Source organism: Lissotriton helveticus, chromosome 6 (assembly GCF_964261635.1).
Source record: "Lissotriton helveticus chromosome 6, aLisHel1.1, whole genome shotgun sequence".
NCBI lineage: Eukaryota > Metazoa > Chordata > Amphibia > Caudata > Salamandridae > Lissotriton > Lissotriton helveticus.
This window is the reverse complement of record NC_136067.1, coordinates 1,189,116,645-1,189,132,509: the sequence shown is the minus strand read 5'-3', so window position 1 is coordinate 1,189,132,509 and position 15,865 is coordinate 1,189,116,645.

Genomic DNA, 15,865 nt, shown 5'->3' with positions numbered 1-15,865 from the left:
CAATCTCCCACGTTAAAGCGACCGACAAAAAGTTGTGAGTACCAGGCAATAGATAGACAACTTCGGCAGGGCTCAGTAGATGAAGTGCAGATTTATGTTCGCAAAACGTTAACCATTGTAAAACAAGTTTAAGTCAATCTATGATGTGATGTGTTTTCAGCAGCGGTTTTTTGACTGACATAATTCTTAAGAGGTGGCATGCAAGATAACCTCAAGGGAAGCTCTTAGATTAATTTGAACTTAAATTACACGGACTTTGGGCTTGTGAAATGTGATGCACTGTAGGAGGCTTATTTACGGATGCGTAACGTCGAATATGGATATATGTAAATTTGTAAACAAATGAAATTTTGAAAAGAAATGTTAAATGTAATATGGTCTATGCAGATAAGTAACGTATCATCCACAATTGTCCTTTCACAGTTACCCCTGACGAAGGGCTGGACGGCAGCCCGAAATGCATTGGGTCTGGAATAAATGAATGCTGCTCTGAACAACTTGGTGTATTGGGATCTTATTTTTAAAGGAAGTCCGGATGGACACATAAAAATATGAGAAGTTACCTAAATACAGTATGAAAATGTGTGTACTTGATGAATAAGGAAGAAATAATGACAAATATAATTGACAAACATTGAAGAAACACATAGACAAAAATTGAATGGTTTAAACTAAGATGGATTTGAAATCCGCACAACGCTGTGCACCTCGGAGTGGAGTGTGTATCCGCGCACTCCCCAATGTTGAGGTTCTAAATGGTGTATTGGGCTTACACAATCAGGGTAGCACGCAACAGGCTGAAATTTAATGAAATACAAGCAGGGAATACAAATGGAGAATAATTGAGTGCAGACCACCTCCATTCATTTCTAAACATGGCATGCATTATGAGTCACATTACACAGAACTCTGCACAATGCAAAGTCTAGTTGTGGCCAATTGTGGGAGACACAACGCGCAATGTATAGTAGGATACAAGCAACAGCCAAGGAAAACACTAGTATGAGAGACACAATGATGATCCACAGCCTGACAACAGGATAGCTGATCATGCATCCCAGCTCATTTTCCCACCCTGCCACCCAAACCCAGACCTGGACATGTTTGAATTGCTTACACCTTGTGCCACATGGGAAAAGTCCTGCCTGAACTGAAATCTGATGCCATCCTGGGACATGAATCAAGTGTTACATCACCTCACACTGGCATCACAGCTGTTGACACACAAAGCCACATTGTGTGGCTGACCATCATTATTAGTTAGACACAACAATCTAAGTATTTGGCGAATATGCACACACGCACTGCCCAGTGTGAGTATGCATGAGCCCAAAATATTGCACATGTACATTGTGCACCTGTATCCAACACATGACAAATCGAAAGAGTACCATGGACAAAGGCCACTGAGGCTGACTCGTGCAGAAAACACATGTTGACACTCAGGATACATGCCAAAGTATTAAGAATGGCAGACACAGTGCACATGTGGTGCTACATGTAATGTACCAACTGGTGTCACAGACCCACCTCCAACATGATGATGTGCAAAGGAAGATGCATACGGAGACATTGCACCATAGGAGTACATGTGAAAAACAAACATCAGCCAAAGTGCTGGGCAAATGTGGAGTACGGCTAAAAGTTTAAAGAAGCTGCTGCAGAAACTGGGACATCCTAATGCCAATGCATGGAGTGCCTGTCTGACCACACCACTCAAACTATGGGAGTGTTACCATGCCTGGGAGCACTGCAGGGAGCATGTGACACACATGACAACAAACAGACATGTACCTACCCCCTACTTGCTGCTGTCCCTCCTGCAACTGCCTATGGAGGTCTGGGAACACCACTTCCAGGGCCCGGAGCATGTGGGGGGTGAGGTGGCGGGTGCCGCCATGCCGGCGTGGAGCTTGCAGATGCAGCTGGACTCTGGCGATGTGGCGGGTCCAGCACCGGATGTCCTGCCACCTCTTCTTGATGTTTCTGAGCCTCCTGCGAGGCCCCCCCTCACTCCTGACAGCCCTGGCGATGTCCAGCCAGATTTCACCCTTCTCATAGGTAGATACCTGTCACAAATGTAAAGTAAAAGAGCATCAGTACACCTGGTCCATGTCCAAAAGACACACATATGTGGACAAAATACTTTTTGACGACAGGGCATCGTAGCCTCCACACATTTGCATCATTGTCCAGGAGTATGTGGCCTGTGAGCAAACACTGCTGCAGTACATGCCATTGAAAGGCTACAGATGACATGACGTGCGCTAAACACTCTTAGAGCATGGCACTCACAGAGCAATGTATGCTACATCTGGATGCACTGCAGCCCCTGACACGCTGACACACACCCCACTACACGAAATAACCCTCTTGACACAACACTGTACACCCTGGCATTCACTCCCAACAACATTGCATCTAAACTCCATACATACACAGTGGCCATTATGTCACACACACAACAGGTGCACACTCCAAGGTATTGCACACATCACTCACCTGATCCCCTGGTCTCCCATACAGCTTGCTGTAGTTTGGCAGGAGGGCATCCAGCAGGGCCTTGTTCTCAGCATCAGTGAATGCAGGTGCCCTCTCCATGCTCAGCAAATCAGGGTCCAGAGGATTCAGAGACAGCAGCTGTGGTTACCACACCAATGTTGTGCAGGCAAGTGCCCTCACACAGCCACATGCTGCCTTATATCTGTGCTGCAGAGGGTATGTAAGTCCAAGGAGTAGTGTGTGATAGGCCACCATAGTTAGCATCCTATGTTCCATCCAATCACATCACACATAAGGCCATGACACACATATGCATGGTTTGAAATCTGAGCCTGAGCTGAACAACAACATTTGCAACATTGTATACTTTTGCCCAACTGAATTTCCTACAACACATCTAGGAGCCTCAAAAAACTCTGTATCCATGACAACCTGGTTGCATTTTGATCAGTACACTGTTCCCCTAGATGTTGGCTATGTATTGATTCAAATTCCCACACAAGTACGGTGACATTGCCGTTGCGTATGCAACCCATCCAATGGTGTTACGAGGCGTACACACGCACGTACCATTGGGGTACGCTTGGCTCGCGTATGGCTCAAATGCAATAGGGAAACGAGGCGTACACACGCACGTACCATTGGGGTACGCTTGGCTCGCGTATGGCTGAAATGCAATAGGGAAACGAGGCGTACACACGCACGTACCATTGGGGTATGCTTGGCTCGCGTATGGCTGAAATACAATAGGGAAACGAGGCGTACACACGCACGTACCATTGGGGTACGCTAGGCTCGCGTATGGCTGAAATGCAATAGGGAAACGAGGCGTACACACGCACGTACCATTGGGGTACGCTTGGCTCGCGTATGGCTGAAATGCAATAGGGAAACGAGGCCTACACACGCACGTACCATTGGGGTACGCTTGGCTCGCGTATGGCTCAAATGCAATAGGGAAACGGCGCGTACACACGCACGTACCATTGGGGTACGCTTGGCTCGCGTATGGCTCAAATGCAATAGGGAAACGAGGCCTACACACGCACGTACCATTGGGGTAGGCTTGGCTCGCGTATGGCTCAAATGCAATAGGGAAACGAGGCGTACACACGCACGTACCATTGGGGTACGCTTGGCTCGCGTATGGCTGAAATGCAATAGGGAAATGAGGCGTACACACGCACGTACCATTGGGGTACGCTTGGCTCGCGTATGGCTCAAATGCAATAGGGAAACGAGGCCTACACACGCACGTACCATTGGGATACAGTGCGTCAGACATGCTCGAGTGTACGATTGTGTAGGCTGCATCCCTGTCCTACCCCATGTCACCATTGGGAGAGTGAGTCTAGGAAATCACATAGCAGGGATGTAGTCTACACTCATGTCTAGGATGTGGATGCATACATCAGCATGGCATCCATACATCAGCATGCCCAAGGTGTGGCAGACATAGAAGAAGCACAGGGACTGTGACTTTGTGACTCAGTTGATGTGTGAAGAGCTGGCGAGACATGTCATCAACCATATTTCACATGTGCATCACATGCATTCAACACTTCACACCGGAGTTAACGACTCATATTGGTGACTGACCCTCACCGTTGGTGTCTCCACTGTTTTCACGTCAAGCACAACAACAAGAGCTGCTCAAACTGCTGGGAATCCAGGTGTGATTGGACCCACAAGCCGCTCAGACTCCAGCAGTTGGTCCTGCACCAATATAGCTCATGGTCTGGACGTAGGACGAGTGTCTGGGCGTGGGTGTTGAGACATCAGAGCCCCTGAATTACACATCAGTCCTCCAGGGCTGAGTCGTCACGTATCCCAAATGAGTCAAAGATATGTCATCGCACTTCCAAACCCTAACAATGCACGTGCAATGCTGCATGTGATCCGGGTGACACCGGACATGCGGCTTTGTCAGATTAGCTGCCGTCGTAGCCTGCACCACGACCTCCGGGCCCTGCCCCGCATGTGAAGCAGGAGGAGTCAGTGCACTTCCTCATGTCCATGATGTCCCTCAACCCAACAACGGCCTCCGCGTTGGCTCCTGTCCCAGCGGACCCGTCTGGGGGCACGAGCGCGTCTGGTGAATTGCCCCTGACGCCATCACTCGCTTTGTCCCTGACGCAGGTGGCGCATACGTCCCGGAACCGCTGGGACAGACAGGATGTGAATGGTCACCCTGGTCCTCGCTGGTTCACCTCACAACCTCACTGGCAACAGTCCCCCAGGTGTCAGCCTTGGTGCCGTTCTTGGGTGGTGCTGTCCCCAATACCACACACTGTACGGCTCCAGCGTGGAGACTGTGCGGCTGAACAACGCTATAAATGCTGCATGGGGAGTAAAACTTCAATGAGCCTGCCACAGCTCATTACAATGGGTGTTAATGGGTATTTGTAGGGTCATGAAGACCCAGTGGCATGTGAGTGTCAGTCCCAAGACGACAGGACAGGTGGACTGGGGGATGCGAGTGGTCTGGACACCTAGCCTGACACTGGTGATGTCTCTACTCCAAACGTGTTTGTGGATGAGTGGGCAACGTACAGTGTAGTGTTTACATGGGTGGCCGGAGCCTTGCCCCTTCATCTCCCCGTTGCCGCCGTGAGGACCAACCTCCTCACTTAGGTCCTTCAACTCCACTCACGCTCCGCTGTGCCTCTGCAGGCCTATCTTCAGGAATGTACTGTATCTATATTGGCCGGCATGTACAGGCACGCTGCATGTTTGGCTGTAGATAGGCACGTTGTCAGACGACCACTCCCCTCCCCGGACTGACCATGTTCCCTGTCCTCCCACCCCACCCCAGGGAGCAGGGGCATCCAGGCCCCCAAATCACAGACCACATTCCCGTTAGCTCCGCTGTAGAGGGCATCCAAGAGGTATGAGCACTACGGAAACATGTCTTCATCCTCCCTGAGTCTGGGAGTGGGCTCTTCCTACATCACATGCCTCTTTGTCTGGTACCCACACTCTGTGTGGGACATGGTTGTGTAACTGCTGGCAGAGTGTGCGTTGTAGGTACGGGCAATACTTGGCCACGCCCTTGTAGGATGCCAATCACCCACACTGTCTTTTTTCCAATGTGGCCTGGATAGCCCCGACTCACTGGGCAGATTGATGGCATCCAGGGAGGCATATTTGTCAAAAGCTTGTCATGTATTCAAAGTCGGGATTATGCGAATAACTACTGTTCCTTACTGATATCTTGTTACAAAACATAAGTAACTCGTCCATACAGTTCAGTACTTGTGCTGTAGGAGCATTTATGTTGTGTCCTTTGCGTGATGACCTGGTTTGTAATGTACACACACCATGCCCCGTGTGTTAATTACCCACTCATATGTGTGATGGCAGCACATACCATTTGTCACAAATCAAAGATTTATGATGTATGATGATGGTCATGTAATAGTTAGGGAATGTAAATACCGCAACATTACTAAGTCAGAACTGTGCAAATGATGGCACATGTGGTGTGTGTGTGTGTGTATTGCTGTCAGCTGTCTGGATGTGCAGACAAGCTGCTACTCACATTCACATGACGTGTGTCACTGACATGATACATTGTCATGCCCACTAAGACCTTTCCATCAGATCGTTTGTATGCATGTCATATCCATTCCACACACCACAGGTCTTTTACTTTTCACGGTGGAGTGGCTGGGAGCTGGCACATGTTACATTAGTGTGTATCCCACGCCACACTCCAAATTGTCTAGATTATTTGAAGCAGTGTTGCTTGTGCCATGTACATTGTAATTGTCTTAGTCAGACCGTTGAAGACATTTTCTATAAATTGTGTATTGCAGGGCACCCCCTCTGGAAAGGCCGTTGCCTGACTTGGAAGCCATGAGGGAGCGCAATTGCATCCGTCGGTATCGCTTCAACCGACAGATGATCAAGGACCTGACGGACAGGCTGGAGGCTCACCTACAACCACGCCACAGGTATCCAACTGCGCTGACACCCAAGGTAAAGGTGATGGCAGCCCTCCATTTCTTTGCCACAGGTACGTTCCAATTCACTATAGCTGATGTGGGAGGGATGTCTCAGACTATGTTTAGCCGGGTATTGGGTGATGTATTGGCAGCTATGTTGCTGCACCTGGATGAATTCATTACATTCCCTACTCCAGAAGAGTTGACAGATGTCAAGGGGGAATTATATGCCCTGGGCCGCATGCCACATGTAATTGGTGCAATTGATGGTACACATGTTACTCTAGTGCCACCACAGGCTCAGGAGCAAGCGTATCGCAACAGGAAACACTACCACTCGATAAATGCCCTGGTGGTGTGTCTTGCCAACATGATTATCTCACATGTTTGTGCACGTTTTCCAGGATCGTGCCACGATGCTTTCATCATGAGGCGTAGCAGGGTACCACAGATGATGCTGCAGCTGCACAACCACCGGGCATGTCTTGTTGGTGAGTATACCCTGTCAGCTATGTATGTCAGTATGTCACAACTTCATGATCTGCATCATATTACACACTCATTTCCATGATGTCAATTTGCAGGAGACGCAGGATATCCAAACATGCCGTGGTTAATGACTCCACTACGCAACCCCAGGACAGCTGCAGACCAGCGGTACAACAATGCTCATGGGAAGACCAGGCGGGTGATCGAGCGAACTTTTGGACTCCTGAAGAGCCGGTTCAGGTGCCTGGACAAGACAGGCGGAGCCCTCCAATACAGCCCACGCAAGGTGTGTGACATCTTCACCGTGTGCTGCATGCTACACAACATGGCAGTGGAGAAGGCCGTGCCACTCTACTTGATCCTGATGAGCTGGAACATCCGCCCGTTGAGGATGAAGGCCTTGCCCAGGATGCCAGCGATGAGGAGGGTGAAGATGATATCCGGAGTCACCTCATCCGCAACTTCTTTTCATGATGGTGAGTCATAGCAGCTGTAATCTGATACATCTGCAATATAGTTGCATGGGTAGCATGCTGTGTATGCAACAGACTGTATGCAAGCTCACTTGGATGTTTGGTGTGCAGTGTCACACAGGTGCAGATGTCATACAACACACATACGTGCTATGTGTGCAATTTGAATGTACAGGTGTACTACAACATCTGGATAATAAACAGGACATTGTCAAAATGACATGAAACAGAACTTGACCCCTTGTGTGCCACTCTCACCCACAGCTCGCCCTGCCTGTTGTCCGTTGGGGTCATCGTGGTCATCCTGCTATTGCTCATCATGATTGCAACGTCTGCCAAATCAACGGAGCATGCATGGACATGTGGAGAAGTCAATTTGGGTAAGGACTCATGTGAGGCTGTTTAGCGTTGGTATGTTTTGAAACGTGTGGTACATGTTCATGTGCATGTAGTGAGACCATGGATACATGCAACTACAAAATGTTACTTATTACATGTATGCCCACTCCCATGACAGGATAGTCACCCCATCTGACTGTCATCTGTTGTAGTTAGAGACTCTGGTGAAATCATCCATGTGTGTAGACATTGACACTGCTACATTGCATATACCATGGCTTTACATTGTGTCAGAGGTCACAACCACGGACTCTGTGGGGGATTGCAGCCTCACTGTGTGCATTAGAATGTGACTGGATCCTCTCCTCCAGCTTGTGGGCCAGTTCCGTGTGTTTACCATCAAACCATGTGGTGTAGGTGTGGCACAGTCTATGTTCCACATGTTGAGATAACTGTCCTGTAATTCTGTTTACATGGATGCATTGCCCCTTGTTGCAGTATATCATGTCACTACCGCAGTGCAGCTAGAAAATACAGCTACACCAGCCTTCACAGTGAGTAGCAGTTCTGTTTTGATTCACATGATGCCATTAATGTTTAGCATGGGAAATGACAATGTTTGGGTGATGCATATGTGATTTATTGTGTAGCACCAGTGGAGTGTGGTCATTCCCATGAATCTCTAGTCCCGTGCAGCATTACTGGGCAATGCTAGGGTCTCATTATGTGGCTTGGATCAACATCACTTGCACTTTAAATTTTTTAAACCTGCATATCATGTTTAGCATAGTAATGCACACTTGACAGATCAAAAGACTGGCTACTGAGTGCCTTCATTGCATGTAGATCATTAGCTTCGTCATCATATGTGATACTTACAGCTGTTGTGGGTCAAGTCAAGTTGGGGTACATGGCCCTTATGGGTACCCATAATCACATGCAGACATTACAGTTAGCGTAAGTAGCATTGCCATATGTCTCCATGAGTTTGTAAGGTCAACCTCATCTGAGCCAGTGAATGATTTGTAACAACATAGATCTCATTGCATGGTAGCTCACTTGAGAGCGTAACACATGACTCGAATGGATGACAGACTGTCCTAGGTTTTATGTGTCTGTGTCATAGCATCGGATCTCATGTGATACCATGATTACTCTACTAAAATTGTCTACAGTCAGTAAACTTCACAGGTGTGACTGGTACAGTGTAGCTAATTATGTTTTTGTAGTGTCTGTGACATGAGAATGTACTCCTAATGGTTATTTACCTCTGTTTCAGGTCTCCCTCCCAGCAGTTCCCATCCTCTCCTTCCCTCGCCTGATCACCCTTTTGTGTCTGTCGTTTGTACTCAGACCAAGGGGCTATTTGGAGGTGGAACCCTTTGAGCATCACACCACACTGATGAAGTAAGGTACGGCCAGTCCTTGACAGGCTTGTCGCCAATAGTACTGCTGCATTACAGGTGACATCATTAATAGTGTTATTTGGAGTTCTTGCCAATGCTCATGTATGTTTGATAATGCTCTATGGGCTCCCAATGTAAATAATCATGTTGTGCATGACGTCTGACTTCTACAGATAAATGTGCCGCCTTGATGTCAACGCACATGTCCTTCTAATGTGCATGTGTACTATCTAGCATGAAGTTAGCTTATGCTTGTTATGTGTTTACCTGTAAAGTGACCACACGCATGGTGTGGGGGAGGCTAGAATACTATGTTGTGTGTGAGGTAGATGGCTTTGTAGTTGCTTTTTGGCTTTGAACACACTAGCTGTAGTGTACACCTGCTGACGATGTGTGTCTTGTGCCCCACTTGTCCGTAAGGGCCCTAATCCAGTGGCTGTGATCTTTGGTGATTACTGTGCCATTTTATTTGCTCTGACCCTGAGTGAGGCAGACACTCCTGCCTTCACATACACATGTCACTTTGTGGCTTGCAAATGCCCTTGTGGTATGTGCTTGTTTTGCAAGTTGTCACACCCCTCCTGCCAGCATGTCTTCACTCATTGCTGCTGCTGCATATACAGCCACCATGCCGCACACATTATCCAGGGACACAGAGACCTACAGGATGACCCTCCTTCCATCCATTTATAGAGCATGCTCCTGCCACCCTACACACAGACTACCCCAGACATTCACCCTCCTGCTATCACAATGCTTCTAACTCAGCCATTGCAGCTGCTATGCCTGTGTGTGCAACACATACTGGCACGACTATGGCAGATTCGCATGACATTGGGTCTATGTACCACCAGGTCATGTGCCGTGTACAGCACACACACACCTTCCATAGGCACAATATTGTACAGTGTTACCTTGTCAATGCCACATCAGCAAAAACATAGCTGTCACTGTCAGTCAAGTAGCCACAGGGGAGACAAACCATGACCACGTCTCTTGGGTGTGGTGTGATTTCCCTATTCTGGTGTAGGTATTTGTCAGATGTGGGTAGTAGTTCTGTATGCGTTGCTCCCATTACAGTAGTATAGTACTTGTAGCTACATTGGGGTAGGTCACCTATTCAGGTGTGCTTGTGTAGAGTGCTACAGCCCATTGCCCACAGTCTGTCCTGCCAACCTTGTCCTGTGCGCCATTCATCACATCCACAGTACTGCATCATGCAGACGATAGTTCACATACCTGGGGACACAGTTGTAGGTACTCCCTCGTGGCCAACTACTTTTGTCACACTGATCTGTACACCTCAAAGTGACTCTCCTGGGCCTGCCTGTGATAGCAGTTTTGGGCTCCAAACCCCCCTCCAGCATTTACTATCCCACACAGGTATGTCTTTCCATCCATGTATCTAGTTGTTAGGATTTCCCCCCCAATGTGTGTCCACACTCAGATTCTGATCCAAGTGTGTGGTAGGCTGCTGTTTGTCGGATACCCTTCCATTTCATACATTTGCACACACATATCTATTTATGCTGTGGTTCAAAGATAACTCACCACATGCGTATGAGAATTAGTATATTTATTTGGAGATCTTGTGCAGGGAACGTGAATAAGTGCTGTACAGAAAGGGGTGGAATCCAAAGTTTACTGCCGGAGATGAGATGCCTTACAGTTTCAGTCAACAGAGTCAAGGCCACAGTGCTTGGCATCATTGGGCAGACTGTGACTAGCATGTCCATGTGGGAGAGTCTCATAGGGGATGCTGTTGCACCCAGGGGCAATATGCCAGGTCCAGTGTCCTGGGAGATGTGCATGGCCCACTGCCTCTCAACGTCTTAGCCGTGGACGACCCACCTTCCTTGGGGGACCCTCAGGTGCAGGCCTGGACGATGCATGGGATGCTACGTCAGAGAGTACCTCCTCCTCCTCCTCCTCCCTCCCTGCGGCTGGTGTCACACTTTGCCGTGATGTTGCTGGCCTTGTGACACAGGGAGGGTGCTGCATGTTGGCAGCTATCTGACGTAGCGATTGGCTCATTTCCCGATGCACCGTCAAGAGCTGAGCCAGACTTGCCTCCACCCGTCCATAATGTAGGTCTTGCCTGGCTATTTGCTCTGCCTGCTGTTCTTTCACCTGGTTGAGGGTCTCCGCAAGCTGGCCTATCTCCCTGGTGTCCTGCCGGTATGCCTCCAGGATGTTAGCGAGTTCAGGCATACCGGATGCTGCAGCTGACTGGCCAGAATCTCGCCTCCGCCTTCCGCCACTCCCACCACCCTGACCCACACGAACACGGCCTGCGCTTGTGGGCACATCCAATCGACGGGCCCCCCGAGTGCTGCCAGGGTGGAGGTCGTCAGCAACCTCAGGGGCGCCCGACAAAGGGTGTCCCTCATTTTCAGACTGGCTTGATTGTGGATCATGGGCAGGGCTGTGACCTGTCTGCTGGGATGTGGTGGGAATGGGTCCGGTGGTTGGCTGAGATGTAGCTGGTACAGTTGCTGCAGGCGTTTGGGATCCAGAGGAGCCAGGTTGGTTGGGGTCATCCACAGTGCGTTGAGTGGCGTTGCTGTCGGTGGGGTCTGGGTCCTGCTGAGCCTGGGACTGGGATCCTTCTCCCCCCTGGTTGGGGGGCCACACGTTCCCCTGTGTGTGGGAAAGACAGACACTGTTAAGGCACTATCAAGTGACATCTTGTTTAGTTATCCATTATGAGCATCACAGTTCCACAAGCTTCACATTGTTGACATTGTTCTGTTGTGTATGTAGTAGTAGTAATTTGACATGTACTCAGGGGTATTTTCACTATTCCATTATCTTGACAATAACTGACACAGCCATTGCTGTGTCTTGTATTGGCGGCACAACACATGTAAGGCATTGGTCATGTTCAGGCAACATCCAGGATACGGTGTAAATCCTTATGTCTGCGTCAAGCATGCACAGAGTTTAGATACAGCATGTTGATGTTAGAGACAGAGCATCATTAATTTGCATGACATCTACTACTTTGGATGTCTTTTGCTGTACCGTGATGGCCAAACAATGCCAACACCCCATGACCTGTACACACACTTATAGATCATGGATTTAGAACTTGGCACTTCTGTAAGACGCATTAACTTGTCAATACCCATGTCCATGTTGGTACTTCAGTGCATCCACAACGTTCATGAGATGGGGCACGTGCATTGTTTGAGCGTCACAATGGACTTGAGCATCTGCAATGTGCATGTATGAGTAGTATGCGTTTTCATATGAGTGAGTGTTTTGTTGTGGTACATGACAATTGGGACAGTGTTGCACTCCAAAGCCTGTCCCCAGGGGATGAGTTTCTGTAAGGCGGGTGTAGGATAGGCCATGGTAGTAGTTTGTGTGTGATTTGCAAGCGTCCATCGTTCAAGATTTGGCTGCCCCCTGATGTTGCATGCTGGCATATTGGTGGTTTTGTCTTCATGCACAGGGTGTGTGACCTTGTCCTGGTGTTTGTGTTTGCAGTGATCACAGGAGGGACTTGTGCTGCCTACACCTGTGGCCATTGTGTACTACAGAGGTTTACGATATGTGTGTCCTGACACAGTACAGTGTTGGCTGGAAATGGTGTGTGTGTTGCAGGCACTTAGTGGATGACTGCTGGTAATTAGGAGGCATCTCTACACATTCTGCTCTATGGTGTTTGTAAGGCCTGTGCAGTGCTTGGGTGCAACTGTGTGTGTGCCCAGGGAGATGCGGTGAGGTGACAGTGGGAGGGAGGGCGACAGTGGGAGGGAGGGCGACAGTGGGAGGGAGGGCGACAGAGGGAGAGGGCGACAGAGGGAGAGTGTGACAGTGGGAGGGAGGGCGACAGTGGGAGAGGGCGACAGAGGGAGAGGGCGACAGAGGGAGAGTGTGACAGTGGGAGGGAGGGCGACAGAGGGAGAGGGCGACAGAGGGAGAGTGTGACAGTGGGAGGGAGGGCGACAGTCGGAGAGGGCGACAGAGGGAGAGGGCGACAGAGGGAGAGTGTGAGAGTGGGAGGGAGGGTGACAGTGGGAGAGGGCGACAGAGGGAGAGGGCGACAGAGGGAGAGTGTGACAGTGGGAGGGAGGGCGACAGAGGGAGAGGGCGACAGAGGGAGAGTGTGACAGTGGGAGGGAGGGCGACAGAGGGAGAGGGCGACAGAGGGAGAGTGTGACAGTGGGAGGGAGGGCAACAGTGGGAGAGGGCGACAGAGGGAGAGGGCGACAGGGAGAGTGTGACAGTGGGAGGGAGGGCGACAGAGGGAGAGGGCGACAGAGGGAGAGTGTGACAGTGGGAGGGAGGGCGACAGTGGGAGAGGGCGACAGAGGGAGAGGGCGACAGAGGGAGAGTGTGACAGTGGGAGGGAGGGCGACAGTGGGAGAGGGCGACAGAGGGAGAGTGTGACAGTGGGAAGGAGGGCGACAGTGGGAGAGGGCGACAGAGGGAGAGGGCGACAGAGGGAGAGTGTGACAGTGGGAGGGAGGGCGACAGAGGGAGAGGGCAACAGTGGGAGGGGGAGACAGGGTTGGAGGCAGGTTGTTTGTGCTTGTTCACTTGCTACACTGCCTTACTGTGTCACAAAATATTGTACCTCTGGAAGGTGTGTCCACAACATGATATTGTTTAGGAGCTGTGGTCTACTATCTTGTGTGATATTTCCCTATCCCTGTACATTGGGCATGGTGCCTGGGTGAGGCCCTGGGGCATATGGGATGAGAGCAGCCTCCTACCCTCCACCTTCCACCCTTTGTGGGTCCCACTTGCAACAAACGACTTTTAGTTGTGTCCTGCTAGGACTCATGGCCACCCACCCCATGCTGCTGGGCACTGTTGTAAGTCCACCCATGTAACATGTATTTTTAGTACACTCACCAGACTCAACGGCTCCTTCTATTCCATGTACTCCCACCGGTGGCAGCAGGGCCATGACTCTCTCCTCCCAGGGATGGTATACAGGAGGTCTGCGGGGACCACCACCTCCAGTGTAGTGTGCATTCGCGTAGTCCTGGTCCATTTTCTTCTTGACCATCCTCCGCAGATCATACCACCTGGCCTGGCATTCCCCCTTGGTGCGCCGGATGGTTGCAACAGCATTGACCCGGTCTACGATCCTCTCCCCCAGGCGTGTTTTTTCTGCCATGCTGGTCTGTCTGACCAATGCGCCAAACAGCTGTGGCTCGACTCTGATGACTTCATCTGTAAGTATCTCAGTCTCCGGGTTAGTGAACTTTGGATTCTTGGGTGTGGTCATGGTGTGGGGTGTATGTGATTGAGGGGGTGATGGTGTGTATGGATGAGGGTGTGTGGTTGTGATTGTGAAGGGGGTGGTGTGGGTGTAGATGTGATAGGGTGTATGTGTGAAGGTATGTGGCTGCTATAGTTGGTGTGCTCTCTGTTTCGTTGCAAGAATGGGTATGTTGCAAAGGATGATGGGTTGTATGTGTGGAGCCTTTTATTGGTCAAATAGTGGGTGTGGCTTAATTTGACTTGGTTGTGTGTGTGTTATATGGGGTGGGTGTTAGTGTTGACCTCTGTTTGGCTGTGACCAGGACATTGATTCTCTATGGTCTGTACACAGGAGACATGTTCAGTGTTGTTGTGCCACTTGTTTGCAAAGTCCTTGTGCTGGTTTGGGTGTTGGCGTTATGTGTGCGTGTCGTACTTGTGCGTGCGAGTGAGTGGTACGGGCCGTTGGCGGGTGGGGGTGTTCGCGTAGGCTTGTTGGGGGGTGTGCGTGTCGTACTTGTGCGTGCGAGTGAGTGGTACGGGCCGTTGGTGGGTGGGGGTGTTCGCGTGGGGGTGTGTGCGTGTCGTACTTGTGCGTGAGCGAGGGGGACGCGTGTGGTATGTGTTGACGCTGCTAGATGCGAGCCACATATTGCCTTACGGATCATTATTCAAGTGCGATAACTTAGTTCCGTACGATTCGCTGTCAGGCTTCTCGTACAGGATCGTACTTGTGTGTTTGTACGAGCTGTTTACGAATCATACGGTAGGATTCCCGATGCATGGTTGTACGGATCACCGACTGTGATTCGGACGGTTCGGTGATAATCGTACGGAAATAGACGGGAACGGATCGGAATTCGCAGGTCGGACGTAAAGTTCACATTCGTACGGAAACGGATACGGATGCGAGTCGTACGGCTGAATTTTTTACCGGATCGGAGTCGACCCCTAGATGTCTGGCTGGGTAGGTGACGGCTGAGGGCTGAACCAAAGCCAAACTCCTCTATAGCTATAGGACAGCTCCACAGGGCACCAGCCAAGGTTGATCGGGCACCGCGGTAAGTACAGACAGTTATGGTTTCTGCCCAGGGGGCATCACAAAAGATGCCTCTATGTTATACAGGGGTCCTTTTTTGAGATTCTACGTAAAGTATTTAAGAAACTGGAGGAACTGCTAACACTGCTGCTGTGGAACGGGAAGCGCTACAGAATAGGCCTCAAGGTAATGAAATGGCAGTGGGACTGAGGGGCTGGAAATCCCAGACCTAGATCTATATTATCTGGTGTTGCAGCTACAGGATGCGATATCGTGACTAGACCCGGACCCCTCTTGGGAGAGAGTCCTACTTACAGGTACTTATGGTAGACAACAGCAGGCAGCCCTACTTATAAAAGTACAACTAATGGCCAAGATATGGGACAAGCCGGTTAAAACGGTTATTAAGAAGGGGCCCTTCGCACCGGAAGTAGATGCCTTGGCTATTCC